A 15,165-nucleotide genomic window follows, 5' to 3' on the forward strand; every position below is an offset into this window, starting at 1 on the left:
CCCAAGAGCAAATCCTAGCCGTCCAAGGTTACCAGACAACACATGGTAACCTTTGACCCAAAACCCAGTTTGTCCATGCCAAGGCATGCCAACCTTTCCGTGCCACCATACTGGCCTTCCCTATGAGGCTACCAAAACGAAGGTGTGCGATAATCAACGGTCGCCCTTCAATCACAGGAGAAAATCCTAGCCGTCCAAGGTTACCAGAAAACGCATGATAACCTTTGACCCAAAACCCTAGTTTGGCCACGCCATGCCAATGGCATGCTAACCTTGCCGCGCCACCATGCTGGCCTTCCCTATGCGGCTACCAAAGACGAAAGCGTGCGATGATCAGCGACTACCTTTCCTCTTAAGATGCAAAATCTCGACCGTCGAAGGTCACCAAGCCAGCAAGTCTCACAAGCTCGACTTGCCAGGCGACAACAATATGCTACATGTTTTCCATAAAAATATTCGAGACATCAACACACATCACAAACTGGGGGATCCTCTTTGGGTATTGGTTTGGCGGTTTACAGCGTGCGGCGTACACTATACCCATCATAAGGAAGTGTCACAAGGATGAGGCGGTTAGTAAATACATGGAGTAATGGTGAAACACTTTCTTTAATGGAACATCAATCCCATCTGTTAATGGTTACCACCTCCTCCCATTTACTCACCCATTTTTTCCATTCATTAATGAGACTAGAATACGTTTCACTTCGACTTGTATAAATAGGTCTTACCTATTTCCACCGAACAACAAGTTCGGTCAGGAGCATACAACACTGAGAAAATATTTTGCTAGCTTTCGTTATGTTAGCTTACCACTTTCTGATACAAGTCGTAGAAAAACAACTACTCTTCCATAATCAACTATTCTGGTCTCAACACTTTCCTTGCTTCCCTACTCAAAACCAACCCATTCTCCTTCACTTTGTGACCGAAGCAAGTCTGGAACGTCCATTTCTTGGTTTAGGCCGCACTTGTACAGATTGATCTCTCGAATCTAAAGTACTCCCTTGCAGTACATTGTTTAGGGTTTAAATTCGTTTCTCACCCACACACCCGAAATTACCGAAATCAACAGAAACCATTTTCACCCACAAACAATTGGCGACCACAGTGGGAGATTGATCTTTCGGTTACAATGTCAATTTTCAACCATCGATCTCATGCTTCGACCGATACATCAAGACGGTAGAAGCAGGCGATCCGCTCAGGGATCGACGACTCAGTTACCAGACGACCCGATTATCAGTCTTGACATAGTAAGGGATGACTGGGGAATTCCTAGAGTTTAAAAGGAGAACGATCAAAACAGTCCTGACACGGCAAGGGACGACTAGGGACTTCCTAGAGTTTAAAGGCGAACGATCCAACCAGTCTTGACACGCAAGGGGCGACTGGGGACTTCCCAGAGGTTAAAAGAAAACGATCCGCTCAGGGATCGACGACTCTTATCAAGTGACAGGCACGACTGGGGACTTTACACAATCGGCGGTGTTTCCCACGAAAGTCGGGCTTGCACCTGACTTGTTTTTTCGTTAGCAGATCCAAATAGCCGAGTAAGTCTTTCATAGACAAAATACATTGGTTTATTATTTCAAATTTTCACGGGAATAATAAAACCGATAGCCATGTTATGTTTCATCCCATGTCATCTACCAACACGCAACGTTCATGTTTCCATATCTTCCCTGGGATGTTTATGTTACTTACAACCATAACCAAAAACGACATCATCCTAAAACAGTTCATCCAGAATAATAATCCAAAACCCTCATAGGTAACACTTGTCTATCAACCCAAAAAATCCAGAAAATCAAAACCATAAACTAGGCGTTTCATTTGCCTATCAAAAAAAAAACTAAAAATTAGAAGTTCAGAAGACAGATATGCATTCAAGGAAAGTTATTCAACAATAGCTTGCTATTTTTAGCAAGAGCCTCCTTCGCGCTTTGGAGAACCGCCCTCTTCAACTTCAGCTTCCTGGACAACTTCTCGACTTCCGCTTCCTGCTTCTTCACCAAATCCGCAGAAGGACCTTTGGCTGTTTCAACCAGCAACTTTTCAACCTCAGAGAAGCCCTCAACGAACCTAGAAACGTTGAACTCAAAGCTTACACACATTTCACGGTGGAACCTCCAGCTCGAGATTACATCCTCAGAAACAGTATATCTCCGTTCACGTTGCACATATTGTCAATCGAAGACAAAGTTTCCTCCACACGCTTAACCAACGCAAATCGACTAGTAACCTTCTTGGTCGTAGCGATATGTCCATAGCTTTCCCATATCTTGGTGTACAGTGCCTCATGTTTGGCTGGCACACTAAATCCCCCGTTTAACATATGATCCGGATGAGGGACCAGGTATGGGGGATTGAAGGTGACGCCCGCGTCTACACCAGCAACCGACAGGGGATTCCTAATGACAATTGCACCTGCGGCCACTAGAGTACTCTCCAGTGTCTGAGTCACAACGACGTTCTCATCTCGATCAACATCCATTTCAAGGTCACCCGGCGCGGCTGCCATAGTTGGAGACAAAGCTGTGTCACCACCAGTCTCCGTCTCAGGGCCATCTTCAAAAACGGTTTCTCCTTGTGATACCACGGTTTTGATTTTTTTTTCCAAAAAAAAGGGAAAATGGGAATGCGGGAGACTCACTGATTCTCTTTCAGAACGACTAGAGGAAGATTCAACACTGCTTTCGGAAGAACTATTCTCGCCATCACTGGACACTGAGCTTTCATCCTTCTCGGGTTCCCCATCGCCATGGATAGGTTCAGCACCGTCACCCTCCATCTCGAGAAACGATGTTTTGTGACCACTTGCAATTTTGGTAAAGGCGTTCACGCTGTTGATACCCTAGGTAAGATACAAAGATGGATACTCAGAAGGGAAACAAGGATATGCACGATCTAACTAAAGTCAGGAGGAAAATCATACGTACCCGCGTGTTGGATGACTAAAAGTCGGTAGAACTGTGGAGTCTGACTGGAAACCGCCTGCACGATTTTTAGACCTTCGCTCCTTCGCTTGGGGACTATCCACGTCCGTACCGACGGATTCTCTTTTGGTTGAAGAAGTATCCCTCAACGGATGCTTTGATAAAATCGCAGCAGAAGGCCTACCACGGGTGTTCTCCACTACGACTTTCACAAATTCCTGGATGACAAGGAATTCACTCTGCCAGAATGTGTTATACTTGGAGGTGGTAGAAGGATTTCGTTCCTAAATCAAGAAAGGGAGACTTTTGCCCGGCACGAGAACACTAGCATCAAGAACGTCCGGTAATAAGTCCTCTAGAGCTACCAGCTGACAAACAAGAGGGACCCCTTGGTCGAAACCCATATGCCGAGCTGCCCGATCAATATTGTAAGAGACTTCCTGACAGGATCCTCGAAAGAAAGACAGTATATAACCAGATGTGCAACTTCGCATGAATACAACCTCGCCAACACTCAGGTTCCCTGCGTCAGAAAGCAAAGACATGTTTGGAGCGGAAGCAAAAGTATTGACCTGTACTATGGATGTACACACTGGGGACCATAGACAAAAATTAACGACGTACGAATTATCGAGGAAATCAACCAGGTTTGAGCCAGCTCTTGGGCGCCTATTCGACCAGCGAAGTATTCTCGAACCACCCGAGACTTGGGAAGTGAAACCAACGGTTTAGAAGCGTATTTTTTAAAATGTTCCCATAGCCACTCCTGGAGAAAAGCAAAGTCAACATACGAATCCACTTTTATGTAACCATTTGAAGCGCGCATGGCCACAACCAGATGATCCAAGTGTGTGTACAGAGAACCGAGAAACAAGCCGCCAATGGGGAGAAAGACTCCTTTTGCCAATCTTATAGCAAATTTGATGAGTTCCGGACTTATCTCCTTATTACTAGAGCCATCATCGAAAATATCCCTGGATAACCAAAGAGCCAGGAATGCCGCGACGTGGAGTGTACTATTCTTTTGATCCGGTGCCATCTCATCAGGAAACCATTGAGTCACCCACCAGATGTATAAACACTTCGTCTCGTTTTCTTTTCGAACAAACCATTTCGACTTCGCAACCAGGGCGGCACGCATTTTTTCTTCGTCATCTGACAGCTTGATGTTGAGGTTTCGTGTTATGGGAAGATTCAGCAGAATGTCCACACTTTCTAAGGACATAGTCATTTCTCCCCACCTGCATATGGCCGTGTGAGTATCTGGACACTACCTGGAGATGAAAGCAACCAAACCCGGGATGTCTTTCCTAATTTGAAGTGATGCAGAAGCCGCGACAGCATCAATGATTTGCGCCTTGGTCAAACTAGCTCTCACACAATCTTAACTTATCATAAATTGCATCCATTTATCAAAAGAACGCAATGGACTCACGGAGATTTTGAAATCAATAAGAGAGGCGGAATACTCTTTTCTCTGAAGACAAAACCATATTACATTCCCTGGCGGAACTGATCGATCCCCTCCCTCACTCTCCAGACCAGTCAGAAGAATCGGCACATGCTTAAGAGGACTTCTCCCGGCAGAAACTATCGTGAAGAATTCATCATCCACGTTTGGCTTGGAATTGCCAACATCCTTCGGTACGGAAGAAATTGTTGACATCCTAACGAAAATTCTCTTACACTGCTTTCACCTTCAAGATAACTACAATGGAACAATACGAAGAGAGATTATTACGGAAAGTGCATGGAAATTATTTTATCAGACACAGGAGAGTCATCCTGGACGCGAGCCAATTGGTTTCAAAGTCATTTTGCGCATATGCGAAGAAATGGGGTCTGACAGACTCTGCATCACCACTTCACGTAGCGGGAAATTTGCGCCCAGCCGAATAGGCGCGCCCCACTATGGGAACCATGCACACGGCCACACCAGGAAAAGGGGGAAACCCTAAAAGCTAGATTTTCACGGGAAGGGAGTAACAATGCTCGCACACACCTACTTCGCACAATAATTGAGGCGGCCAGCATCACCACGGCATTCGCGCCTAAATTTTATTACAAGTTCATGCAAAGCATATCTACGGCTAGGATTCATACCAATGCAGAAGGAAAATATTTCTACAAGTTCATGAAAGTATACGCCTATAGCTAGGGTTTGTACTAAAAAAAAGGGCAAGTGTTGGAAGACATACCTGGGATTTGCTCGCTTTATTGTTACCACGCGGCCAGAATAAAAAACTAGGTGTGAAATAAAGGAGAGGTCGACCCTTCTTTTATAGGCGTAAATACTTGGGAGTTTGGATAAGGAAAGGATTTCCTATTTGAATCAAGTAAGGAAAAGAGGCAACCAGGCCCGCGAAGACAAATCACTATGCCAAGATCGTCCACGCCATTGCCTCGGCCCCACATGCCAAGCTGTCCTCCATGCTTGCCTCCCCAGACCGCGCCATTTCCTTGGCCCCACATTCCAATCTGTCCTCCATGCTTGCCTCCCCAAACCGCGTTATTGCCTTGGCCCCACGTGCCAAGCCGTCCGCCATGCTTGCCGCACCAAACCGCGCCATGCCTTGGCCCCACATGCCAAGCCATCCACGCCATGACTTTCCTCGCAAACAAACTCGCCAAGCCAGCGTCACGATGTCCCCTAACCCAACCAAGATGATACATGGCCAGACTAAGCCGGCAATTTTCATCTCACCTTACCACGGTCCGCACCCCCCGTACAATTTATACAAGGCTGCCAACACGGGAAGCACAAACTCTCTTTACCTATCGAAAAGGTTAGTCGGAATTTCCTGACCATCTTATCACGACTTGTTTCGATTTCTTGTCCTATCCAGTCACCATCTTATGCTTACCTCGCAACGATGCTCCCGTTCCGATCTAAGCAGGGGACTTAATGTTGATGGTGGTTTTTAGCCTAGGGTTAAAATCGTAAAACCGCACATCTGACATGACATCATCATGACCATTAGCACATTTATTGAATCGATCAGCATGCTTACGTAAGAATTACCATGGTAACTTTTTTTTTATGTGTCATGTTCCACGGCAGAACCCTTAGCATTGATTGACATCACCTGTGCAAAACCCTAATTCTCATGCTACCGCGCCAAGGCATGCCAACCATGCCAGCTGCACCACTGTGCCAATAGCAAACAATGCCAGTCACATCTCCGCGCCAAGGCATGCCAACACAGCACCATTATGCCAAGGGCAAACCATGCCAGCCACATCTCCGCACCAAGGCATGCCAACCATGCCAGCCGCACCACTGTGCAAATGGCAAACCATGCCAGCCAAATCTCCGCGCCAAGGCATGCCAACTATGCCAGCCGCACCACTGTGCCAATGGCAAACCATGCCAGACACATCTCTGCGCCAAGGCATGCCAACCATGCCAGCCACATCTCCGCGCCAAGGCATGCCAACCACGCCATCCATGTGCCAATGGCATGCCAAGCCCTTGTCCCCACCATGCCAAGCCAACCGCACCTTTCCATGGCCCTAGCCATGCCAGCTGCACCATGTGCCAACGGCATGCCAAGCCCTCGGCCCCACAAAGCCAAGCCAACCTCACCTTGCCATGGACCTAGCCATGCCATCCGCACCATGTGCCAACTGCATGCCAAGCCCTTGTCCCCACCATGCCAAGCCAATCGCACCTTTCCATGGCCCTATCCATGCTAGCCGCACCATGTGTCAAACGGCATGCCAAGCCCTTGGCCCCACCATGCCAAGCCAAACACACCTTGCCTTGGCCCTACCCATGCTAGACGCACCATGCGCTAATGACATGCCAACCTTGTCGCACCACCATGCTGGCCTTCCATATGCGTCTACCTAAACGAAAGCGTGCTACAATCAACGGTCTCCCTTCAATCCCAGGAGCAAATCCTAGCCGTCCAAGGTTACCAGACGACGCATGGTAACCTTTGACCCAAAACCCTAGTTTGGCAACGCCAAGGCATGCCATGCCAACCTTGTCGTGCCACCATGATGGCCTTCTCTATGCAGCTACCAAAACGAAGGCGTGCGACAATCAACGGTCGCCCTTCAATCCCAGGAGCAAATCCTAGCCGTCCAAGGTTACCAGACAATGCATGGTAACCTTTGACCCAAAACCCTAGTTTGGCCACGCCAAGGAATTGCATGCCAATAGCATGCCAACCTTGCCGCGCCACCATACTGGCCTTCCCTATGCGGCTACCAAAATGAAGGCGCGCGACAATCAACGGTCTCCCTTCAATCCCAGGAGAAAATCCTAGCCGTCAAAGGTTACCAGACAACACATGGTAACCTTTGACCCAAAACCCTAGTTTGGCCACGCCAAACCGCACCAAGGCATGCCATGCAAATGGCATGCCAACCTTGTCGCGCCACCATGCTGGCCTTCCCTATGCGTCTACCAAAGACGAAAGCGTGCGATGATCAGCGACTACCTTTCCTCTTAAGATGCAAAATCTCGACCGTCGAAGGTCACCAAGCTAGCAAGTCTCCCAAGCTCGACTTGCCAGGCGACAACAATATGCTACATGTTTTCCACGAAAACATTCGAGACATCTACACACATCACAAACTGGGGGATCCTCTTTGGGTATTGGTTTGGCGGTTTACAGCGTGCGGCGTACACTATGCCCGTTATAAGGAAGTGTTATAAGGATGAGGCGGTTAGTAAATACAGGGAGTAATGGTGAAACGCTCTCTTTTATGGAACATCAATTTCATGCGTTAATGGTTACCACCTCCTTCCATTTATTCACCCATTTTTTCCATTCCTTAATGAGACCAGAGTACGTTTCACTTCGACCTGTATAAATAGGTCTTACCTATTTCCACCGAACAACAAGTTCAGTCAGGAGCATACAACACTCAGAAACATTTTGCTAGATTTCCATCTGTTAGCTTCCTGCTTTCTGATACAAGTCGCAGAAAAACAACTACTCTTCCATAATCAACTATTCTGGTCTCAACACTTTCCTTGCTTCCCTCTCCAAAACCAACCCATTCTCCTTCACTTTGTGACCGAAGCAAGTTTGGAACGACCATTTCTTGGTTTAGGCCAGACTTGTACAGATTGATCTCTCGGATCTAAAGTATTCCCTTGCAGTGCTTTGTTTAGGGTTTAAATTCGTTTCTCACCCACACACCCGAAATTACCGAAATCAGCAGAAACCATTTTCACCCACAAACATGTACTATTAAGGGTCATGAACTCTCTAATTGTTTCAATTACAAACATAAATTAATATATGTCAACAAACTGCAACAGGGATCTAATTGATTAACAAACAAGCTCAAACTTTTTCTAAAGTAAAATCCATCCGACTTATGTTATTTTAACTCATCTCCTAAGAAGTTGATTTCTAAGGAAAAAATTAAATCTCTACAGAAATTAACTAGGTCTAAACGACCTATAAAAAGGGATGTTGAAAATTCCATGCAGGAACCATGTGGTGAACAAATTATTGTTCATCCTTACACAGTCTAACTGTGTTGAAGGTGCATCTGTCTCATGTGCCCTAATTTTAAAAAGAGACAAGAGTTGTGCATAATCGGGCTCTAGGGTCAGAAACTATTCTAATTTTTTTTTTTAATCTTGTTTTCAGAATTTCTATTTATTATTTTTATATCGTCAAATAATGGTATTGAAAAGATTTCTCAGTATTTGAATATATATATGTATATATTATATAATATATATATGTATAAAAAGGGGGTTAAAATCGACATTCATACCCTCTTTAGAGCTATTTGTGTTGATCGTACGTGAACCCTATTGCTTTGTATATAGGTTCCGTAGCCCTATATTCTTTTCCTTGTCCGAAAATTTTTTCATCAAAAGGTTGCTTGTGGAGATATTGTTTTTGTGTTCTTTTTAACAAATCCCATATTTTAATTTTATGGAGACTCCAAGCATCATCTCTTCTAATGGAAAAGATGTTAATATGATAGTTAAGCCATCAGTCATGAAGGAAAAAGACAAATCACATTCCTCAAAAACTTTGAAGAAAAAAAAAAGAAGAATATCAAGAAACCAAGGGCTAAAACCTCAAATCTTCATAAGTTTGTTGTTGTTCTTGAAGAGTTAAAAGAAACAAAGATAGAGATTCAGCAAATAAAGGCTATTTTTCTAAGATCTCTTGAAATTCTGAAGTCCCTGATTCGGCAACATTCAAGAACGTTTGTTGGAATTGACTCCTTTGTTCATGAACCTTATGTTCCGATGTCTGTTGACGACAAGAAGTTCGGGGACGATAAAGATTTTTTTAAGAATCTTAATGTCTAGGAAACTTCTTATGAAAATTTATTCTTATATTTAAGAAGGATAACTAGGGTTTGGAATAACAATTATTGTGATTACACATATCAATTTCAACGATTTTCATCTTGCAATGTTTTTAGATTTATTTATTTAAATTCTAAAGTTATTTGGAAGATTTTTTTTTGCAGTATTTAATCTTTTTGATTTCATATATTGCAAGTGCTTATGAAATATATATGTGTTTATGTTCGTGAACTGTGCTTATCTCATATATGCTCAAAAGTTAAGTCTATTATGTCTTTATGAAAATATTGATAAAAGATATAATGAACTTTTGAAAAATTCTGCAGTATTGATCTTTCACTTATCCACTTTTATGTGAAAGTACTGTATGGCTCTGTAAGTTTCTTTATGTTGAGTGTTTTTGATTAAATTAATCAATAAGGTATCCTTGTGGTTAATTTATTCGAGTTTACTGGATACAAATCCATGTGATTTTTTAATGTCCAAAGAAATCCTTCTTTTCTTGTAAAAGTAAGGTCGCTCATGTTGTTCTCTTGGGAATGACATCAAATGAGGGAGAGTTCTTAATTGAACTTGTGCTTAATTGTCATATCTTTGTGGGGCGTGAGGCTGTGGAATATTGTATGAGTTATCTTATATCTTTATAAACTCCTTGATGAAAACACTAAGTTTTGAATATATGAAATCATCGAAACAAAGTTGATATGTTCTATTTTAGTCATGAAGTATCTTTTTGAAAATTTCACTATGATCCTGTAGTTTTCGTACATTTACCAATTTATATTGACAAAAATGGGGAGAATTATTTGGTAGTTCACACTACATACATATGTTTACAGATCATTATGCAAGGGGGAGTGGTTTTCATTGTAAGATGTAAGTATTTACTAAGGGGAGTGATACATATCACCATAGTATTATTTCAAAGTTGTGATACAATTTGACTTTGATTATCTATAATAATACTATGACATTGTGTAACAATGATTGAGAACATATGTTTTCTTATTGTTATGGCTACAGATCTTCAACAATAATGACGCTGAGTTGAACACGTTCAGAATCGCCGGAGTACTTGGAGTAACGAAGAATTCAAGGAAAGTTGAAGGGCCAAGGAAATCCAGCATGATGGATGAAAAGCTACAAAGTTTATTTATTTTGTAATCCATATGTATTGATAGTTTTGTCATTAAAATAGACAAAAAGGGAGATTGTTAGAGCACTGCTCGGACGAACTCGCAAGGTTCTTATTTCAAGTTTTTTTGTCAAGTTTAGTTGATCAAAACTATATACTTGATTTCTTGTCTTCTTATAGCTATGTCTCGGATTAGGATAGAATGTGTAGTTGAGCTTTAGACTTCACGGGGTACACCAATTGAAGAAGAAGGTCTACTGAGGAGCTTGGAGGAACTTCATCAATAAAAGGTATATGGAGACTAAAACTTATCTATCACTCAGAAGTCTATTATATTCTATCTTCTAATAAGACTAAGTCATGTAGCTATATAGACTTTTATATTATACATATGTGATATTTCGAGCCGAGTTTATCTCGCTTATCTATTTATCGAAATACGTGTTGGAAGATTTTTTCTTTAGCTATGTTCATCATATTCTTGACGAGTTTAGTTGGAAACAATTTATTTGTTGGAAACTAAATATTAAGTCAAAAGATGATCATGTGAAAATTACCTTGAACATCTTATATGATTTGTGTGAGACATTCATTTGGTGTTATCTCGGGAAGTTTCGTACTAATCATTCGATCATTTGAAAATTACTTGAAGTTAATGGTATGTGTGAGATTACCATTGTCGTCTTCTAAGGATGTTTCAATGATTGAAATCATAGTTTAGAACGATTACCCATGTCTAGATACAACGCGGTATGCATACCTAGTATGCGAACTGTATTGTGATGATTCAGGTCCGGAAGTCTTGTTTGCGTACCTAGTATGCGAACGAATTTACCTGAGAAGGTCCGGAACTCTTGTTTGCGTACATAGTATTCGCACGGGTTTACCTGAGTTTTATTTGTGTGTAACAAGCTATGACCATTTGACAATGGAGATTAATTGCTTAGTTTATAAGCAAACTTAGCTTGAATCTTAAATCAGTAGTTCATCTAACGGTGAAAATTGAATGCTTTGTTACTAAGCTATCTTAGCTTTGATTGCAACAAACCCTGATTTGAAAGACTATATAAGGAAAAGTTATAGCAACTGGGAAACCTAATCCCGACACTTCCATATGTCCTAGTTTCAAACTAGAGTCGATTCTCCTCTAACCTAGGTTTTCCAAAACCATTATTAGGTTAACAAATTGAAGAATTCATTTGGGATTCATGAAGCAATATCTAACTATTTTCTCCGTAGTTGCGCATTCTGATCTTACTTGTTCTATCATATTGAGTTTTATCTCCTCTAAGGTTTACTCGAGATTTATCTCCAATAGGTAAGATATAAAAAGTAATCACAACAGTTCTTCGTCTCAGACTCTTGTGATTCGGAAATAACTTCTTCTGTTAATCAGTTAGGTTATTGTGAGGTGACTAATATTTCTACGCTGCTCTTCGGGAGTATAAGACCGGATTATTAGTTGGTTCCTGTTCACCTTTATCTTTGTATCAAAAGACAGAACAAAAACAAAATAAAGGATAGATATATCTGTTGGAGACAGATTTGTTTAATCTTCGACTTTGGGTTGTAGCAACTCTTAGTTGTAGGTGAGATCAGCTAAGGGAATCAAGTGCACAGAATTCGGCGTGGTTCTAGAGGCGTAAGGAACGCGACTGTACCTTAATCGGTGTGAGACTTGGTTAGTGCTCAACTACATTCCAGTCCGAAGTTAACTTGTAGTAGGCTAGAGTCTGTAGAGGCTAATACAATGTAGTGTTTAATTCTGGACTAGGTCCCGGGGTTTTTCTGCATTTGCGTTTTCCTCGTTAACAAAATTTCCGGTATCTGTGGTATTACTTTTCCGCATTATATTTGTTTATATAATTAAACTATCACAGGTTGTGCGTAGTTCAATCAGTTGATAAATCCGACCTTGATTGTTAGATAGAACTTGATTGACACTTGGACTTCTGGTACCGTCCAAGTTATTTCTCATATCAATCAGACTCACGGATTTCTATCTGTTCGATTTGATGATTGTATTGAGAAAGAGATAAAAACTCTTTGATATATTTCTTGATAGAGTCTCACTTTTAAGTTGGTTCTCTCGGAATTATATTGGAGTTTAGTCCATACAGATTGCCGAACTAATTATTGGGTATGGTTGTTATGCCCCCGCTTTTTCAGGAGGGGACTATGATTTCCGTTTGACTAGGTAATTTTGAAGCAATTTGAAACACCCTTTATCCAAATATTTATCTTAGTGGCAAAATTACCCTTGATAATTAAGTTAATGTACTGACTAGTTGAATCATTAAGTTGAGCTAATTAATGATTAGTATATAATTAAATCAATAAGTTGGTTTTATTTTTAAATTAAATTATTGCGAGAGAAGAAGGAGGAAAAAAAGAGTTTTGGGAAACAAAATTAACTCAAACCTTCAAACTACTCAGGCATACTTTAAATTTAGATTTTTGTTGCTTGATTTGGACTAGGTTAAACACGTTTGGCTACAAGATCCGGAGAACAAGTAGACGAACTTATCTGCAAATGTAGTTTCGATATTGTTTCTGAAGGCACAGGTAACCGAATTTAGTTTTAATGGAGGTTTTTCTTTGTTCGGATATCAGATTTCCAGGACAGGCAGCCGAACTTTTATTCTGTGGGATATGGAGTAATGTTCTGTTTAGTCGAGTCCATCATTTTTGTAGCCAAACTTTCAGTTTAAGTAGGCGGAAAAACATGAGTAAGATGGCTATCTGTTCTTGCCGAATTCTTCAAAAGAATTGCAACGCAAAAGAACTCAATATATATTTTTTTCATAGAAAATATCAATTACGAGAAAAAAATTGCAACTTAACCGAACTCAACATATAGGTTTTCAGAGAAAAATTCGGTTAGGTAAGAAAAAATCGACTTCACCGAACTCAACATTTTTCTTGCAGAATAAAGTTCGATTAAGAGAAAAAACTTCGACTTAATCGAACATAACAATTGGTATTATATACAAAAGTTCGGTTAGTCCCAAAAAAATATCTTCCTAACCGAAAGTGTTCTTTATTTACAAAACTTTTAATTTTGAATTCTCCTAAACAGAAATACTATCTGCAACTTCCATTTTCACCACTCAAAATTTCCAATCAAAAAGAATTATAAATAATGAGTTTGTGAAAAAATACTTACGAGTGAGTTTGTTGATTGATTAATCGACGATGAAAACTTAATGAATCGATGACGAGGAACCGATATAGAAAGAGGGAAAAAGATGGGAAAAAAATTCAAACTGAAAATTCGACTATCTAAATTGGATTTTGATTGTTTTTTTGTTAATGAATTTTGATTAGATTAGATGTATATAAGATTATATCTAGATGGTTAGTAACTTAGTAATAAATTAAATTAGAATAAAAGGTAAGTTAGTCATTTCCTAACGTTAATGCACCTCTTATAAGTATAGAGTATATGGCCTAAGCACATCATGTACGCCACAAAAATGAGGGGTGCCCAAAATATCGTTATTATTATTAGGCTGCCATAAAAGGTAAGTTAGTCATTTCCTAACGTTAAGGCACCTCTTATAAGTATAGAGTAGATGGCCTAAGCACATCATGTATGCCACAAAAATGAGGGGTGCCCAAAATATCGTTCTTATTATTAGGCTTGGCAGCCAGTTGGACTGGATGTGCAGCTGGCTCCACCCCTGATCAAGATACTCAATGATATTGGATATTTTAATAAAAAATCGTCATGTTTTATAAATTTGGACTAGGATGATTTAAATGAGTTTTCATGATTGATAAATTTGTACCATGATGGCTTAAAAGGGTCGGCATGTTTATATATTTGAACCGTGACGATTTTTGATGGCCATTTTTATTTCAACATTGACAAGAATCGTTATGATTGAGATTTAAGATCACGATGACATGAGATATTTTAAAAGTTAACTTTTAATTTTCATAAACTATTTTAAAATTGTGTCACCATTTAACTTTTGGCTTTGCGAATTCTAAAAGGCAAAAAATAAAAAAAATAAATTCAGAAGCACTATCCAAATAGGCTATTAGCAAAAGAAATGAGTCAATATAGGCTTAGTTTGGTATTGCTGCGGCTTTTATAAAAGCACTTTTCTGCTGTGCGTTGCTGTGAGAAAAATCAGTTAGACGTTTGGTAAAATATTAATTAAAGTTAAAGCTGATTAAGAAAACAATCAAAGTGTGTTTGGTAAAATATCAGATTCAACCATTGTTGTTGTGGCAAATGAAAAAAACAGACATATCTCTGAAAATAGTTTTATTCAATTTTATTGGGTTTAAAAATAATTAGATTTTTTAATTATTAAATATAAATGTATTTATTATTATGATTGTTAAAAGAATTATTTTACTGAACCACTTTTAAATATATATACATAATCTTTTAAACCAAAAATCAAACTAGAACTAAGTAATTATTTTGATTTTTATTTTTGACAAACTAAATGAAATGGTAATATAAAATAATTTGAAAATAAAGTATAATAATATTTAAAAAATAAAATATAAGAAATAAAATATTAATTATATATAAATATTTAAGGATAAGTTTTGTCATTTACAAAATAAAATAGAGACAAAAAAGATAAATGAAGTATTAAATGCTGGTGGGACCAAAGCTTATGCTTTTAAAAGCTCCTCCTCCCCCAGCTTTTAAAAATTGAGGAATTTGGGAATTGCTTAGGATATAAAGCACTTTGATTTTTTTTTACCAAACACCAATTTCAAAAATTATTAACATATATAGGTTTTGAAAGTGCTTTTGGAAAAATAAAAAC

This window comes from Papaver somniferum, chromosome 3, assembly GCF_003573695.1.
Source record: "Papaver somniferum cultivar HN1 chromosome 3, ASM357369v1, whole genome shotgun sequence".
NCBI classification, from domain to species: Eukaryota; Viridiplantae; Streptophyta; class Magnoliopsida; order Ranunculales; family Papaveraceae; genus Papaver; species Papaver somniferum.